Source organism: Ischnura elegans, chromosome 5 (genome assembly GCF_921293095.1).
Source record: "Ischnura elegans chromosome 5, ioIscEleg1.1, whole genome shotgun sequence".
NCBI lineage: Eukaryota > Metazoa > Arthropoda > Insecta > Odonata > Coenagrionidae > Ischnura > Ischnura elegans.
In genome coordinates, this window is record NC_060250.1 from 69,610,906 (window position 1) to 69,627,654 (window position 16,749).

Sequence of the window (16,749 nt, forward strand, 5' to 3'; positions counted from 1 at the left end):
GAATTTGCCTCTTAGCTGCACAAGGATCGTAAAATGCATTTCGGAGAAAGAGTTTGAATTGACATTTCACCTGTGCACCTCGTTGTAGCTGCGCCAATCTGTGCCCGGGTAACCAAATTCAGCAAGATTTCGTATTTGGACGTTCAATCATGAATCCTGGGAATGAAGTTGCCCAAAAACGTGTGAAATAACGTCGATGAAATGCGCGAAAATTGCTTTTCGTCAGTCGGGTTGTCTCATGCAGGAAGGAACTCATTCTGATTGCTGTGTCAATGAGTATTCATTTGTTCGCAAGTTTTTCAACCAACTACTCTGACAACGAAGTAGTTTGCTCAGGGTTTAGTCGCATTCCGAAATCGCTGCGTGTCGCTGCCATTCCTAAATTGTCAATCTCCAGATACGTTCATTTATTTCTTATCTCATGAGAAGAATTTAACTGCTTGTATTCTCAATTCCTCTTATTATAACTTATCGTAGAAACGGGCTTATCCCAAAGTTACAACTATTTTTGCCATTTTGGTAAAGGATGTGTGATGTACATGATTTCCTAGCATGAATGGTGTTTTTTAAGTACATATTTGATTTAGGAATGAGTCAATTCCACTCCAATTCCAGTTCCGATTCTTTCAAATCGATACCCCATTCTCGATTCTGATTCCGTCGATTCTTATTCTTATTCCCACTAACTGGTGGGATATTGATTTGTCAATAGCATTGCTGTCATTAAAAGTTGAGAATTGAATGGAATAAAATGACAAAGACATTTAAGTGGCCAAAATGTACATTTATTAAAAATAGCGGAATAGAAATGTTTTCTTGGCTTAAAGGAAATAATAAATACTTTATCTGTTTCAAACATAAATTGTTAACGTAATAATGCACGGTGGCTAATCTAATTAAATTTATGTGACTATCCTTCATTACTGATGCCATTCTGGTGTTTAGCATGGAATACAATACTTTAAATTAGCATGTTACTTAACCACAAATGTAATTTTTTTAAGTATTTACCAATGCGCACTATAAAAACACACAAATATGAGATATACAACACGTAAGTGTTAAAATTAGATGACATTGTTAAATGAAAATTACAATCTATTCAATGTTTTTGTTTAAGAAAGTAAGCATATTTACTTTGTCAGGATCGATTCTATTTATTTTTGCATCGCATAAACTCCCTGCTGTACTGAATAGTCTCTCACTAAGCACGCCGGGGTAGGAGGAATACACAGGCACTTAAATGCCACATTTTTAAGTCTCACAAGAAAAAGTTTTTTTTCCCAGTAATGGGAAACGTTTTCATTTCTGGTATCTAGGTTATTTTCTCAAAATATTTATCTTCCTGGAATCGATGGTGCTGTAATTGTCTTTAGGCGATCGATTCTCGATTCTGATTCCTTGCCCGTGATTCGGTGGAATCGAGAATCGACATTCGGAATCGACTCATCCATAATTTAATTGATTGACTATGGGTAGCATGTGATTCCTTCATTTCTTTCCTTTGTCATATGCGGCCAGTGACTTCAGAGAAACGATTGTTTCATATTTTCTGAACACTTACACTCGTGCGCAACATTATGTAAACATTTGGTGGATTCTATTATGTACAGGTGATTCATGTATCAGTCTATTGAGTCATGTTTCAGCAATTTCTATTTTTCTTTCTGTGTAGGTATATGGAGGCCATTTTTATGTAAATAACTAGCTTAATGTCCGTGCGTATGCACAGGCTTCTCATTTCCTGTGAATCTTAAGCTCCGAGTGTTTCACAATTGTATTTTCCATATCCTATTTACCTCCATCTTGAGCTTTTCAGATTGCATACTGCATGTGACCCACTATCCTCAATCGTCTTCCTAACTGCATCCGTAAAAAGGTTCCTGCTGCACAGATTATGGATGTGTATATCATTCTTGTATGCTTCTCGGCGTTTCCAGGGAATTTCCTTTTCGTTCTAATGCGCGTTTTAAGTAAAAATTCTGTGTAAGTAATCTTTTTACCATCTTGCGATTGAAATTTAGAAAAGCAGTGCAACCTCGTTTTGTGCTGACCAAGAGATGTCTTCGAAAAAATTAATTATTCGAAGTCCGCCTAACGATTTTAAGTTAATAGCAAACATGGTCTATTAGAAGCAAGTTATAACATTTGTCATCTGTCATTGAGGATTTTGTGAGGTTAATATTTGTTTACCATTCGCACTCATCGTAGGAAAAACAAATTGTAAGGAAATATGTACTATACATTGTATGTATCTCGGTGTACTGCTAAAATATTACGTTTAAAGCGAGCACGGGAATGGTTCTAGTAACAATAACTTGGTCTCTTTTATTAGGCGTTTGTTTCCACTTCCTCCTGAATTTTTGCATTACTTTGAACTTAAGATCTCGGCCTACCGTGTCTAAGTCGTAAAAAAGTAGCCTCTGAAAGCATAATCCTAGTGCTCAATTTATGCCCGTTTTCTCAAGACCAATAATTTCAATTTTATTATAGTTTTCTCTGTAAATTCTGCATGCGTGGTGAAGTGTAACATGTTTTTATAGGGACGCATTTAAAAGAATTGTGCAGCATGAGTTTAGGCAATTGAATTTGTTTTTAATCTCTCTGAATTACGCATCCACCTGTTTTCAGTGGCAATTAAGTGCAGGGAACTTTAAAATGACATTCATTCATCGAAATTTGGCTTAGGTTGATCGATATTACAAGGAATGCCAAAGCTTAGGGAACCAAAACAAATTCTCAAACGAGTAAGCCGGGAGCAAAAACTGTATGTCATCTAAGATTTTGTCTTTCTCTAACTTCGATATTCTTCCTCTTACATTCCTTTGTAAATTCCTGTAGATGGAACTAGAAATGGGTTATTTAAGGCTGTGTTTTGCGTTTATGTTTGCAAATTAGTATATTCATATGATTTTCCAGAAATTTTTTGTATTTTTTATTTTTCATCGCTTACTTTTTATTATTAATAAGTACTTATTTTTAGGATATAGAAATATCATATTACTATTTAAATCACGGTCTTTATCAGGATACAATATATTTTGATAGAATAAGCTGGGGAGCGAACACCATTTCAATTTTTTCTCCGAGAAGATGAGTTGCTGTTTTCATCTCAAGCTACGCCTGACCCTGTTCCTTATCCCTCCCTTCCACAGCGGTATTATTTTAGTGGTCTTGTTTTCGTATAGGTGTGAACTTCATGCTGTATGTGGAAGAAAGGAATGTGTTCAGCAGTGCAGTATTACGATGCATTGAAGCTCTCACAGTTCACAGCGAATGAGCTAGTCGCTTCAATTTCAGTCTAATACATTCGCCAAGTTTCTGCCGCATCTAGCTCACTATTTGTGGTTAAAAATTTGAAAAACAATTGAAGTCAATCGTTTTTCAAAATAAACATGTAATTTATGCGTACTTTAAGGAAAAATAAATGATTTATGGAGGCAATATGGCATGAAATACGTAGTGGGATATCAGTAATGTATGAGTGAACAGGTTATAATCCAAGCAGTTGAAAGGATAAACGTTTTATGCGAGCATCTCTAAGCAATGACATAAAAATTATATGACTTTAAAACCAATAAATGACTGTGAAAATACTTCATCAGTTCCAAACATATTATGAATGAACATCTAAAACCAGGAACAGGGTGAATCCGCCAGTTAAAAATTTCTTACGAGTGAGCGTCTCTATTTCATCATATTTCGTTTAAATTTCTATTTATTTTTATAACCACTGTGTACTCACACACTCCAGATTATGAATTGCAATATATGTATTTATGAACAGCCGTTTTGTGTTTGGCGTGTTTTAAGGCCGGGGCTGCTTAGTGGTCATCTATTTGGGAAAGTCGCGGGAAAATCCAAGATAAGCGCTTTCTTTTCGGAAATGTAATGCGTTCCAAAGCTACGTGACGCATTTCTTGGGTCCATTTCGGATAATTTCGACATACTTCTTCGTATACTATAGACCTTTCCCGAATGTTTTATGGATAGTTTTCTGAGCTAGTCCGGCCTTTTTTTTTAAGAGTATTCCTTCGTCGCGGGTCGCAGTGTGTCTCCTCTAGGACTCGGATTGAACTCCGAGCACCGAGAGACATAATAACATGTCCCCATTCATAAAGACACACTTCCGCGAGCATGCATTCCAGTTTCTCCCATTGGCCGGGGCATCTATCTATGCAACCGCTCGTATTTCCTAGACGCACATTAGGCAAATTTCCCTCGCCTCGTCACCCGTGTGGAAAGGGCATTCGGGGTTAGATTCGGCGGCTCCCTTCCCTCTTCTCCTTCGGTTTTGCCAGTGTTTTTCGTTTACGGTTCGTTGATATGTGGGCGTCGCATGTGATGTATTGGGGTCGCGTACGATTTAGGCGCCAGCGCCTATAAGCCGGCGACCATACCGATTCTACTCCGCACTCATGAATATACCTACCTACTCGTCCCGTCTTTTATCTCGCCCCTTCTATGCGTGCATATTTTCTCGCTTGTCCGTCTCATCACTTCTGTTTCAACACCGAGAGGCCTCCTCTCCAGCAGCATTTTCCTAGGCCGGCCATAATTCCCTAGCCCAGGTCGTTCCTTCCATTTCTCTTGCGTCACGTGGACGCAAAAAGTGTTATTAACGATACTTGTTTAAGTTTTTAATGAATAAAATTTGCAGTATGCATGAATTACTTTTTTCACGAAGAAATTAATAATAATAATATAACTTTATTCTATTTAAATTCAAATATATTACATAAGAAAACACTTAAATAATTATGGAATATATAGGTACCCCTTAATGAATAGTTGTGGGGCTATCATCTTCCACTTTTTGCACAGGTCTGGTGCTAGCACAATTGAGAAGTAAATTTATTTCTTTGCATTCAATTATTTGTTATCTTACCGATTGCAATCATTATTATAATATGATATTTCAAATATTTACACAAGGATAACTATCTTTCTTAAATAAAGGCATATATTTTCATATTCATTTCTTTTTCATATTCACTCTTATTCATTTTCATAATTCATGTATATTTCACCGCCGTTCAGGCTGCAGATTTCGAAATAATGCGAAACTTTGCTGTGATTATTTATGATTCTGGTGAGGTATGCCATCACTTGAAGGATAAGTTTGGGAACGTGCGTAATAGAGTTTTCTTCAAAGCATTGATTAGAGCCGTGTAACCGGAGGAAAGGTAAAATATGAAATACCTTGAGGGAAATTGAAATTGAAAACATTGAAAATGTTTTTCGGAAACGAAAATAAGTTAATGTGCGGGGTAATTATTTTGATGTTGTGGATTTCCCTATTTTTAAATGTCATCGGAACTCGCAACTATTTTCATAGAAAAACATTTAAGTACATTTAATATTACCTTTTATTAATCGGGATCATTTTCTTGTTTAAGCTTCATCATGGGAATGCATTATAATAAATTAATTTTTCTTGTTACTCTGCGTCATCTGAAATGCATTTGTACCCTTAAAGAATAAATCTTTCGTGTACGTATTATTTTCGCTTGTTTTCATGCTTTTTGTGTTCATAATTAATAGTTCCATAAAACACCGAATTACGAGGATGTGCTAAATTTATTTGTACTTAAAAGTAATATTTGATATTTCTATCTCATATTTTTATTGCTTATGACTTAAATTTCAAGTGGAACACTGGAGGAATATTCTTTTCATTTTGATGAGATTTTGTTGCAATATAAGATGAAAATTAAGAAATCTCAACGAAACATTCTATCCTCGGTTTCGGATAACATTTAAGCCAAAGGAAGCCTTTATTTCTAATAAAAAGAATCGGCAATGGGAGTGTTCTTGGTATGGTTTTTGGAAGAGACGATCGACTTCTTACGCCTTTTTCACCTTAGGGAAGGGTAAAGGATGTAGGGCGGAGGGAAACCCAGCGACGGCATTAGCCTGCTACTAATGAAAGGCGGAAAGGGGACTGCGGCTATACGTCCTATCCGACGGACGGAATGCTGTGCTTGAAGTGCCTTCCGCACAGCATTCTATCAGAGATGCAGTACCAACTGAATATTATCTGCCGCTCCCGGGATTTGAACCCGGGCTCACGGGCTGTGATGGCAACTCTAACAACCTCACCAACCCTATCCCAGAGTTTATGACGTGTTTATTTTGAGAGCAGGAGTAAAATGATCATTGTAATTTGGAAATCTTCAAATAATTATATGGTTTGAAAGTTTCATTATGTACTCTTTATAAGGGAAAAAATACTAAGGGGCACGCATCAAGTAAATGGCAGCAGATGATTAATGATATTGAGATTGTAAAATTATCTAAGGCTTCAATACGTTGCATGCTTCACGGCCAAGGATTTCTGAATTTCTGTATGACTTGTGGCCTTTTGAATTATGGAGCTATAGGAAAACTGAAAGTAGTACTTATGCTGTTCCTGTGCGCATGTTTACACTCATAATTCTAAATAACTATTGCATTTGCAATGTGTTATATTTTAGAATACTGATAGAAAATAATACATTGACTTGTATCAATTTTACAGTCATTGGTTGTTTGTCTGGGAGAAGGGTTCTGTTTACTTGATTATTGGATGTATGGATCTAAATTATTATTCCTCTATTCTAGGTGGTGCCATCCATCTACTTGTTAATTACTCCGTACGTCCTACGTAAGTATTTCATTTGATTATAATATCTATGAGTTAAGAATATCGATCTATGGTTCTCGAGCTTTATTCGCTTAATTCTCCTTGTTTGGGCATTATTTTGACTTGGTGTTTGCTTTTCATATTGGTTAATATTTATTGATTCATTTATTGCGTTTTCCAAATCTTTAACCTCAAGGGTAGATATTTGATGTTGCGATAATATTTAATTGTCTGTTTTATCTTTTTACTGACTAAATATTTCGATAATTCCCATTAGTATCGCTATTTAGTGTTCCTCATACCCACAATTCCGCAATATAGGTCTAAAAACATAGACCACTCTTCCCGGTGGATATCAAGTATATGTATCAGAATCTACCCCAAAATTTATGTACAAGTTTTTATTCTTCTACAAATTCATCGGTTTATCTTTAAAATTTTAACATTTTGGTATGGCATTTGGAGGAGGCTACTGACAGCTGAGGTCATTTGCGCCATGAGGGATGGGGTAGGTAAGGAAGGGTGGAGGGATGGACCACGGCTTAACGTCCCATCCGACGGACGTAGTATTGCACTTGAAATGTTCTCCTCACAACATTCAAGCAGGGATCGGGCAGTTTCTGAAAATTCTCTGCCTCCGTCGGGATTTCAACCCGAGCCTACCGGGTGGGAAGCCAACACTCTAGCCGCCACACCAATCCGATCCCCTGTTAGCATTTTTCTCTGTGAAACATCTTAATGCATTATAATTTTATGCGCTATGTGCATAATTTATTTCTATGACAGAGCTGAAATCAGTCCTCCATTCTCTGTTCTTATTCAACTAGTAGTGTAGGCGGAATTATAGACGTAGTTTCTTTGGATTTGCGCCATTATCTCCAGACAATAGAAATTTTCTACAAATAAAAAGGTGCATAGGTAATAATTTTTATGGAATTATAATTTGTATTTACATTGAGACTGATTATAAAATGCTAATATAAACGCTAAAATCTCGCAATCATGCGTTCAAGTGGCTGATTTGGTTAGTCAGTGCATGGTTGTGTGCACCTATTAAGCCTTAAGGTTTCCTTTCAATAGATTTTTCAGAGCGTAAAGATATAGAAAAAAAACTGATATTGCGAGAGGTACCAACTGAATTTGTAAAATTACCTCCGTTGTTTATTGCGTGATGGACTTATGTATTCAAACCGGTGTTGGTTTAAAGTTTTGAGTTGATTAGTGTGGAAACTAGAATTTGAAAAACACTGCGGTGATATCCGCAGATGCAAAGAAATAATACCTTGAAGTAATAATTTGGTCAAGTGGCTGGTTCGGTTTAGCATTGCATCTTCATCTTTTCAACCTTAACGTTTCCTTTCAGTAGATTTTTAGAGCGTGAAGAAGTAAACAGCAAATTATATTGTGAGGGGGCCCAGATTTAAGAGATTTAATGAGCCTGAATGTATCATCTGAAATTGAAAAATTACCTCCGTCTTTCAATCCGGGATGAGAATTGGCCTCATGTATTGAAACCACTGTTTATTTAAAGTTTCGAGTCGATTATTTTGGACACCTGAATTATAAAAAAAAAAATCTGTGGTAAACTCCATAGATGCAAAGAAATAATGCCTTGCATTCCCGTGGTCTGAAGCATTTATCGTCTTAATTATGGGAATAAAAAACGCCTAAATGCGTTCGTGGTTGCATGCCCGGAGATGCAGCCAGCTGTGACTTTCCGTCTCGTCGTTCGGCGGCGTTCGACTTGAAAAATCCTAAAGAGCCGTTCGGGCGGATCCAAAGGAAAGGAAGGGGAAAAAAGAAGAATAAAATCGTGCAAATATTCCTCTCTCTCTCTCTCTCTTCGTCCGTGCAGACTCCGGCCGAGCGACCAGCGGCCACCCTCGAGCTACCATCGTCCTCTAACCAACCTTGAAGAGAGAGAGAGAAGGATGCAGAAGGAGAGCTAGGTTGAGAAAAAGAAAAAGCGAAAGGGATGTAATGTTAGAGGGAGAGGGGGTGAAAGGGGAAGTATCTTGGCTGTGATAGGAAGGGGGAGGTGGCGGAGGAGGAGTGAGGGAGGCGGAGGAGGAGTGAGGGAGGCGGAGGGAAAATGTTACGTGCGAGTGAGACTGAGGCTCTTCCGTTGGCAATTCTGCAGTGAATAGAGCGGAAGCCTAACCAGAGGTATCTATGGATGGAAGTAAGAGGATTATAAGGGAGGATGGCGATATCTGGTGGAACTGTGTAACAGGAAACGTAATCACTGATAAACTAATGTTGTATGTACCGCGAATTTTTTAATAGCGTGACCCAGGTTTCGACACTATGACATTCTTGAAAGTTCTTTAGGAATAAAATAATGTTGAAACCTGGATCGGGCCATTAAAAAAATGTGGATTATACTATGTTAGTGTATCTGTGATTATGCCTCCCAAGAGGAATTTGTTAAAGCAGCGCAATTGTTTTTCTGAACTTGGAATCACCGATCAGTGTATTATTTGTACTATCAACCTTAAAGCTATTAAAAATACCGGTAAACATGCAGGGCTGCGATCTTAGTTTAGAAGTTTAAAACTTTCGAGATTTTTTTAATCATTTAAATGTGCATTTATCATCTGTCAATATGATACATCTCCCCGCAAAAATGATGTACCAGTCGTTCAGTTCATTTCCGTGACAGAGCGGAAATTAGGTCTCCATTATTTTTTCTCAGTCCATTGTTGCTGTAGCGTGAAGACTGCTTACTTAAGATAAAATACTTCTTTATCCTGGGGTTACGTAATCATATTTCGTACAGGCCGTAAGATACTCATGCGAGGTAGAATTTATGAGGCACTCGTAATTGTCCTGCAATATTTTTTCAGGAATGACCGTGTATAATTTTGTATGAGTACTATCAAAGGGGCGGTTAATAGATACACTAGTAGTAACGCAGTACTACCGTCAAAATTAAAAAAAAATATCCGTTAACCAATATTGTAACGAAGTAGTAATATTGTGTAAAGAGTGGATGAACTGAACCGTGTAGTAATCATAATTATTTCACTACCTTATTTAAGGGAAATCTCGTGTAGTGATATTCTCATTCTTTTATACATATTTTGCTCGATCACATGACATATTCTATGCATTGTCGTTATTCTATCATTTCACCATGATGTCTAAATGATTACGAGAGTGAATTATAGATGTATCTACAGTATTCCAGGTTATCTAATGATTGATATTAGATGACATTAATTTTAAATAGATTTTGTGTTTATTTTCTGTAATTGGCTATTGGCTTTAATTACTATTTTCGAAGCGCTGAGGTTCTAATGTTTGACGCGCATTTTTTCAGCTGCATTCAATCAATGCCGTTGGTACGATTCGCCGATATTTTTACCGTATATTAATGTTTTTTTCCAGGCCTTGTGTTTGTTAATGATCATTTTTAATTCCCCCAAACAATGCAATTTAAAAATGCGGACCATTGGTTTCCTAGAGTTTTGTTGCTATACCTTTGCAAGACATCAGATTTTGTTTTATTTTTATTAGCATGGCTGAATTAGTTTTGTAAGGGTAGCTGTGGGATTAGCCAAAGCTAAGGCGTATTAAGACAGACATGTTACGCCGTGGAATACCTTGGTACATTTCGTCATTCCTCAAATGAAGCTGGAATGGAAATCATAAAACAGCTACACCTAAACCCCTCTTTTCCACTTGTGATGCCTCTCTGCGAACTGACCCAGAATTTTCCGAAATGATGTTCACTATCTTCACTATGTAGATTTGTATCAAATCGTTGGAAGTTTGCCTCTTTTTCTTCCTCTTTCGTACGCCTATGCTTGTCGTGGTAGCGTTCAGTTGCTATACCGTGTGAAGTGTAAGTTCGGCAGATTTACACTCTGCATCTAATACCATCTACGCTTCGCTTATCCATGAATAATCATTTATACCTCGATTGTGCATTGCATTAAATTTCCTCTTCTTCACATGAAATATGGCTTATTATATGACCGAGAAGTATACGTAGCATTTCTACTTTTTTTACTTAGTCGGGCTTTATGGAAGCTATTTGATTTGGAACATTATTTTAAATTCCTAAGCGTGCGACCAAACGTATTTTTTATGTTTTTACAATCATTTTACACCTACACTCATTTATTTCTTGTTTCTGTTCAAAGGAAAGATGAAATTGACAGAAAGAATACATTGAAGAAATGAAATTAACATTTTTAGCTTTATTTTTTTCCATTTTGGTTGGTTACTGCATTATTTCCGAATACTCCTCAAGGGCTTAGAAGCATTGTCCGAAACCTAATCTAAGTCCCTGCCCTAAATTTAAAGTGGAGACTTCAATGACCGAGTGTTATACACTGAAAGAACCTCTGAGTGAAACGGTCGTACATATTCTCACAAGACATGTTGCCAAACTTCTATTATTTTACCTTAAATATTTGTTATAGACTTTTTCCTGAGATTACTGTTGTAATATTTTGAATATCATTGAAAAAAATGTACTTGGCAATCCAATAATATACTTCTCAATGAGGAAGATGAATCTTGCATTTCATGCGGGTTTTCCCTGATAGACAGTAATTACAGTTTCGGTTCCTGAAGTACCTCTTCAATATTTTCTGGGAATATTTAATTTTTTATATATTATGGCACCATCGTAACATCAGATGTATAGCTATAATTTAAGAAGATTTAACTAGTGAAGCTCACTATTGTGTATACTTGTTATTTAAAAGTGAGATTCACCGGTGATATCTTCGTAATGCAATATCACTAGTGATATCTTATTTCTCTTTTACATTTATTAAATATATTTGTTACTTAATAGTGAGCTTCACTAGCGTTATCTTCGTAAGCGTCCATAATGGCTTTGATAGAAAATTAATTTCTCTACAGCATCGACATCTTCCTCCGCTCTGCAACTTTCTCTCTCTTCACAGTCCCTTCGCGAGAATTCTACGCGTTGGCTAACCGATAGTCGCCGTGCTGTTTCTTTCTCCACCCCGAAAGCCAGTCGTCCTTGAGTGTGCCCGTACCATTCCTCTCTGGCAAGCTACACGCAACAACCACCAACATTCTCATCCTTCATCGCTCCATAACGGACGTCTTATCCTCGCGGCCCAGTGCTTCCCCGCTTCGCCGTAATTGGCAACTCCACTCCCCCTCCTACTCACTCTCCATCTCTTCCTCCAGTCACCGTTGCCAGCCGATGATCCTTGTTCCTACTTCTTCCTCCTCTCCCTTGCTACCTAGCCGTTCCACCCATTGCCGCTTCTGCCTCGCGGCGTCCCGTTGGTGATCCGTGGGATGATTTTGATGATGATCATGTCTTCCGATATAATCCGGACTTCGCAGTTCCTCACCTTGAATTTTTCCTTTTGAATTCATCTTCCGGTCGCCCGTTCGTCTGCTTGGGTATTGGTGGACTTAGCATCAAGTGTGTCACACGTGTGTGCTTGTCTTTTCCTCTGTCGTGCTTTTGAAAAAATGGAAGCTCACTAAATGCGGCTGACTGAACTTTATTTACTCCATTTGTTACTTTCTTCTGTTAAGGAATTTTCCTAATGATGTTTCAGAGTGGAATCCTGAGGGCATTCCTTGAAAATTATTTCCCGGATGAGTGATCGTGTCAGTTGCTTCACTGTTTGTATAGTTGCATTTTTAAGCTTAGTTCACCTATGTTCCAAACGTATCGCTTGTGCTCAAATTCGTTTGACTGAATGAGATTTTAGAGTATGCCTTCCTCCCTGTAAGGGCGAATGAAATTTGTCGATGATTAGTTCTAAAATTACGGTTGGAATAAATTTATTATTATTATTATTATGGCTTTCATGGAAATACTAAGGAGGATATTCACGCCGTATGTCACCTACGCTTTTTTTTTACGGATTTAACATTATCAAGGAATCATTTGGAAACGGAAACTGGATGTCTTTTGAGCAAATATTTTAACAACAAGTGGGTGCCTATTTTTGGTCATAGTTTCTTTTTTAGTCTAATATTTAAGGTTTGTCCTCTTGTGAAGCAGAGCATCTTTATTAGTGTAAAAAATGAGCTTTTTTTATTCTTTCAGTGATTGCTTCATAGTTTTTTTTATAATTAACTAGGTGCCCAAATTTCTGTGGAAAATATCCGCAATGCCCACGAAAAAGTCCAAAGGTCACCGTTAATATTATTCGCGAGAGAATATAGCATTTTTCACGCCATTGTATGATCTACCGAGTGAGTATGCTCGCAACCCCTAAGAAAAAGATAAACGGGGACTTATTTGTAACCGGACCAGAACAAGGCTGCATAAATGATGACCTGTTGGTATTCATACAAATATTTTTTCTTGGGAACATTTTTGTAGATCATAATGGAAACATGGAATATAGAATTAAGAAAATATTCTTGCAGTTCACGATGACTTGAAGCGGCGTAGCTTAAATTTGAGGAGCTTTTTGTTGATCAAAGCCTGAAGCTTTCTTATAACGGTAACTATCGAAAAGAAAAATAAATCCATCGATAACTCCTGAAGCTTTTGCTTAATGCTGACTATTACAAAGAAAAAAACATCTTTAAAAAATCCTTGATTCATGTACCCTAAAAACAACATTGCAAAAGTTTAGTTTCTAGGGTAGGATATTGGTACTGTAATCACGAACGTTTTCATGAAAAATACGGAGGAGTTGGCTCTGGACCTCTAGCGTCACAAGCCGCATAAGTTGCGCTTCTCATGAGCTGTTGAAATTATCTAGCTTACTAACTATGCCATTAGATTGGGTGAAAATATTAAGTTTTACGTCTGTAGTCCTGGTTGACGTTGTGGGATATATTCCCCCATGGGAAAAGTGTATAATTGAACGTATATGTTCACATGCATGATCAAAGATATTAGTAATGATCATTACGAGACAAGTTTGGTCAATTGAATGGTGGTGATGAAATTAATGTTCGATCACGGAAGCAGTAGCTACGTGTGTAGGGTAAGATATTGGTACCGAAATCGTTCTTGCGATTTTGGTTAAACTGCATTTCCTACTTCTTCGCACTTTTCATCTTCTGCTGGCCGTAGGAGAGTGCACAGATGCGAGCGCAACACTTCCCCTTCGCCGCGTGAGGTGGAGTAAGCAGGTGAATTCAAACACTAGCCATTGGAGAGATCAGAGAGGGAGTGGAAAAGGCATTCCCTTCCCTCTTCTACCTGTAACCGCCAACGACGCTGCCTTCCTTCCTCCCGCCCTGCAGCCGACCCACTGGCCTTGTGTCCCGTCCGCCTGCCCTCCGCCTTCTCCTCTGCCGCCTCCGAGGAGTGGTTTTGCGAGGCTGCATCCCGCAGGGTGGAATGCGGGAGGGAAGGGGGTTGTCGTCTCTGCCCAGATCTCGTTCCCTCCTCCTCGGGTCGACCAACTATCCATTCCGTGGTCGGTCCGTTCGCAACCCGAGGCGTTGGTCATCAGTATAAATAATTTTCTTCATAATCAGGGTATGCCTACAATGCTGTTACTTTGATCAGTGGTGCACTCATTTGTCGGGGGGAGGGAAGGTTAGGGGGGGATTAGACTTGTTTTTTTCTTAGACAAGGATTGATTTAGGATAGGTTTAATATATCCTTCACCATAAGATCAAGAGACGCACAGAACTTGCGATCTTACACGCCTAGACCAGCCTCAACAGTTAATATTTCCGTACCAGTTTCCGTAGGCGTAAGTACATAAACGGTTTTTGAGTAGATAGCATAACATTTCCAGAAGTAAAATGTAGAAATACAGTATATTTTAAAATAAAATACAGAATTTTATGAATTTTATATATATTTTACTTAAGCACAACCATTTCCCGGGAATAAAATATTTTAGCATTGGCTGGTCTAGGCGTGTAAGATCGCGAGGTCTGTGCGTCTCTTGATCTTATGGTGTAGGATACATCGGCCCAGTAGTACTTTATATAAAGTATGTTTAACAAGAGCATTTTCCATCTCATGGTTGACGACAGCAAGGAGTTGGTATCATCTATTTTTCCTAACTTCTATCTTTCGGACATGGCTATCCCCGCAGTTCGAATTATTTTCATCGACCGAACTCTGCGTCGCGAATTTTGAATGTAAAATAAGAAATATGTAAAACAGCAGTAAACTGATGTTACTTGTAAAAATATAGTGATTTTTAAGATCATCAAAATGGGTTTAGGAACTTTTTATGTTTAACCTTAATCTCTAAAAAGACATCTTCTGGATTATATACAGAGGCTACAGAATGTTTAGATGTGTGTGAACAATTCAATGAAACTCTGCAGATTTTATTAAAAATACCAGGAAACTGTTTTTAGCGATATAAAGCGAAACTTGTCATAATAACTAGTGCCTGCGGTTATTGTTGGTAATCAGGTAAATATTTAGGGTGATCTATGTTATGCCATCCGAAAGAATTGAGAAGTCGCTGGAATAACTCTTTCCGACCGTGACAGAATTAACCTCAATTTTATATTTACCAATTTTATCACATTTACTGCGTTTTATACATCCTGCAATACATTTCGGCGCAGGTACTCTAAGTCTCTATCAGTGCCTTTGGGCATTTTAGCACTTTGGGATTAAAACAGGCTTTCCTTTACCTTCTCTTGAAAATGACTGCGGTCCAACGGACGGAACTATCTCACGCTACACATGAACGCGTTGGTAACGCTGAGGATCCCTTCCTCTAGCTTTTCTTATTTCTTCTTTTGAGTACTCGCATTACTGTGATATTAGCCTAAATACCGCTATTAATTCCTTTGAGCTTCAAATAGGTAATCGCTTGAGGATGATATATCATCTTCAAAGGATTGCATGAACTTATTTTCACTCATTTAGATGCAAAAGCGTCGACTTTTCCGTTAATTAATGCGATTTTCCCCGTCCTCTTAGCTTCTAGGAATGCAGTAATTTCTAAATGTCTTTATGCTAAAATAGCGTACTTTTTGCTCTCCATTAATCCTTCCAAATTTTATCATTTATCTAATTTTGGGTTCTGATTACCGCACCGTAGTATGTATCTTGATAGCTCAAGGAAACGTGCAGTAACATATTTTGTAATCACCCATAACTTGCTCTACCAATAGCTCCAAAGTTCTTGTGAGTCATTCAAAGTAATTGCTAAGTTTTCTCTCCGCATCGAGATATTTCTTTCTTTTAGGGGATCTTGTGCGTTTATTTCTTCTGTAATGTATCATATTTATGTTATCCTATTCCTACACCAATTCAAATTTAAATTAAGTCGAGTCTGTTCGCCGATTTTTTTTTCCTGTAGAGAATATTTCTTTAGAACTTTTTCAAAGCTGCGTCGCTTCACATCCTCTCCAATCAGCACTAAGTGTTAGAAACTCTCTTCCGATTCTTTTTTCCTTTCCCTTCCTCCAGCTTTGAGTTAAATTATATTTTCACATCTCCCAGGGTTTTTCAATCTTCTACATTGGATGAGTCAGTAGGTTCGTTTGTTTTCAGAAAGTTGATATCGGTCATTCCAATGGAAAAGATATCAGGATTTGATGTTCGCAGCACTCGGTTGCGTTGATGTAGGTCGAGATTACGTTGCCTGATTTTTGAGTGTTAATTTGAATGCAGCCAAGCGAAGGTCGAGTGGCCGTATTATCTTTTCTGAATCGTATATTTCTGCACCGAATGTCGATCAAAACGTTTCCATGAGATCCCAGCCGGTTGAAGTTGGATGCGGACGCCAAAATTTCATAGGCGTGGTCTACCAACGTCTTTGGTGAGAACGTAATGCGCGTATTCAGGAAAATCAAATATTCGAATGCATGCATTTAGAAAATCTAAAGCTAAATTTTAATGCTACAGTTAGTTTCGTTTACTTTTTGAATATTATGACTGTAAAACTCAGTCCCTCAATCTTAAATTCAAACTTTTTATCATTATATTGTGGTTATTTTGCGTAATTTTGTTTCATTTTACTAGCATACAATAGAGTTGTCGCTAAGTGAATATTATCAAACATAGTTTTTAGCGGATTCGTTATGGGTGATCAAATGTACCACCCATTAGGTTTTTCGCTCATCACTTTACTTTTTGCTGTCCCTAATCATTCAACTTCACTTTCAGAACACTCGTGCACGCGTGGGAATCGTGCTTATTTATATTTTCATAAAAAAATACTTGATAAGTT

The 16,749-nt window shown here is 37.6% G+C and overlaps 1 long non-coding RNA gene across 1 annotated transcript in view; it reads left to right on the top strand.

Moving 5' to 3' along the window:
• LOC124159034 overlaps positions 1–16,749 on the top strand; it is a 250,000-nt gene that overhangs the window by 132,056 nt on the left and 101,195 nt on the right. The window contains exon 4 of the long non-coding RNA XR_006864896.1: positions 6,604–6,646. This is a non-coding gene — a long non-coding RNA (uncharacterized LOC124159034). The remainder of the gene's footprint in view (positions 1–6,603; positions 6,647–16,749) is intronic.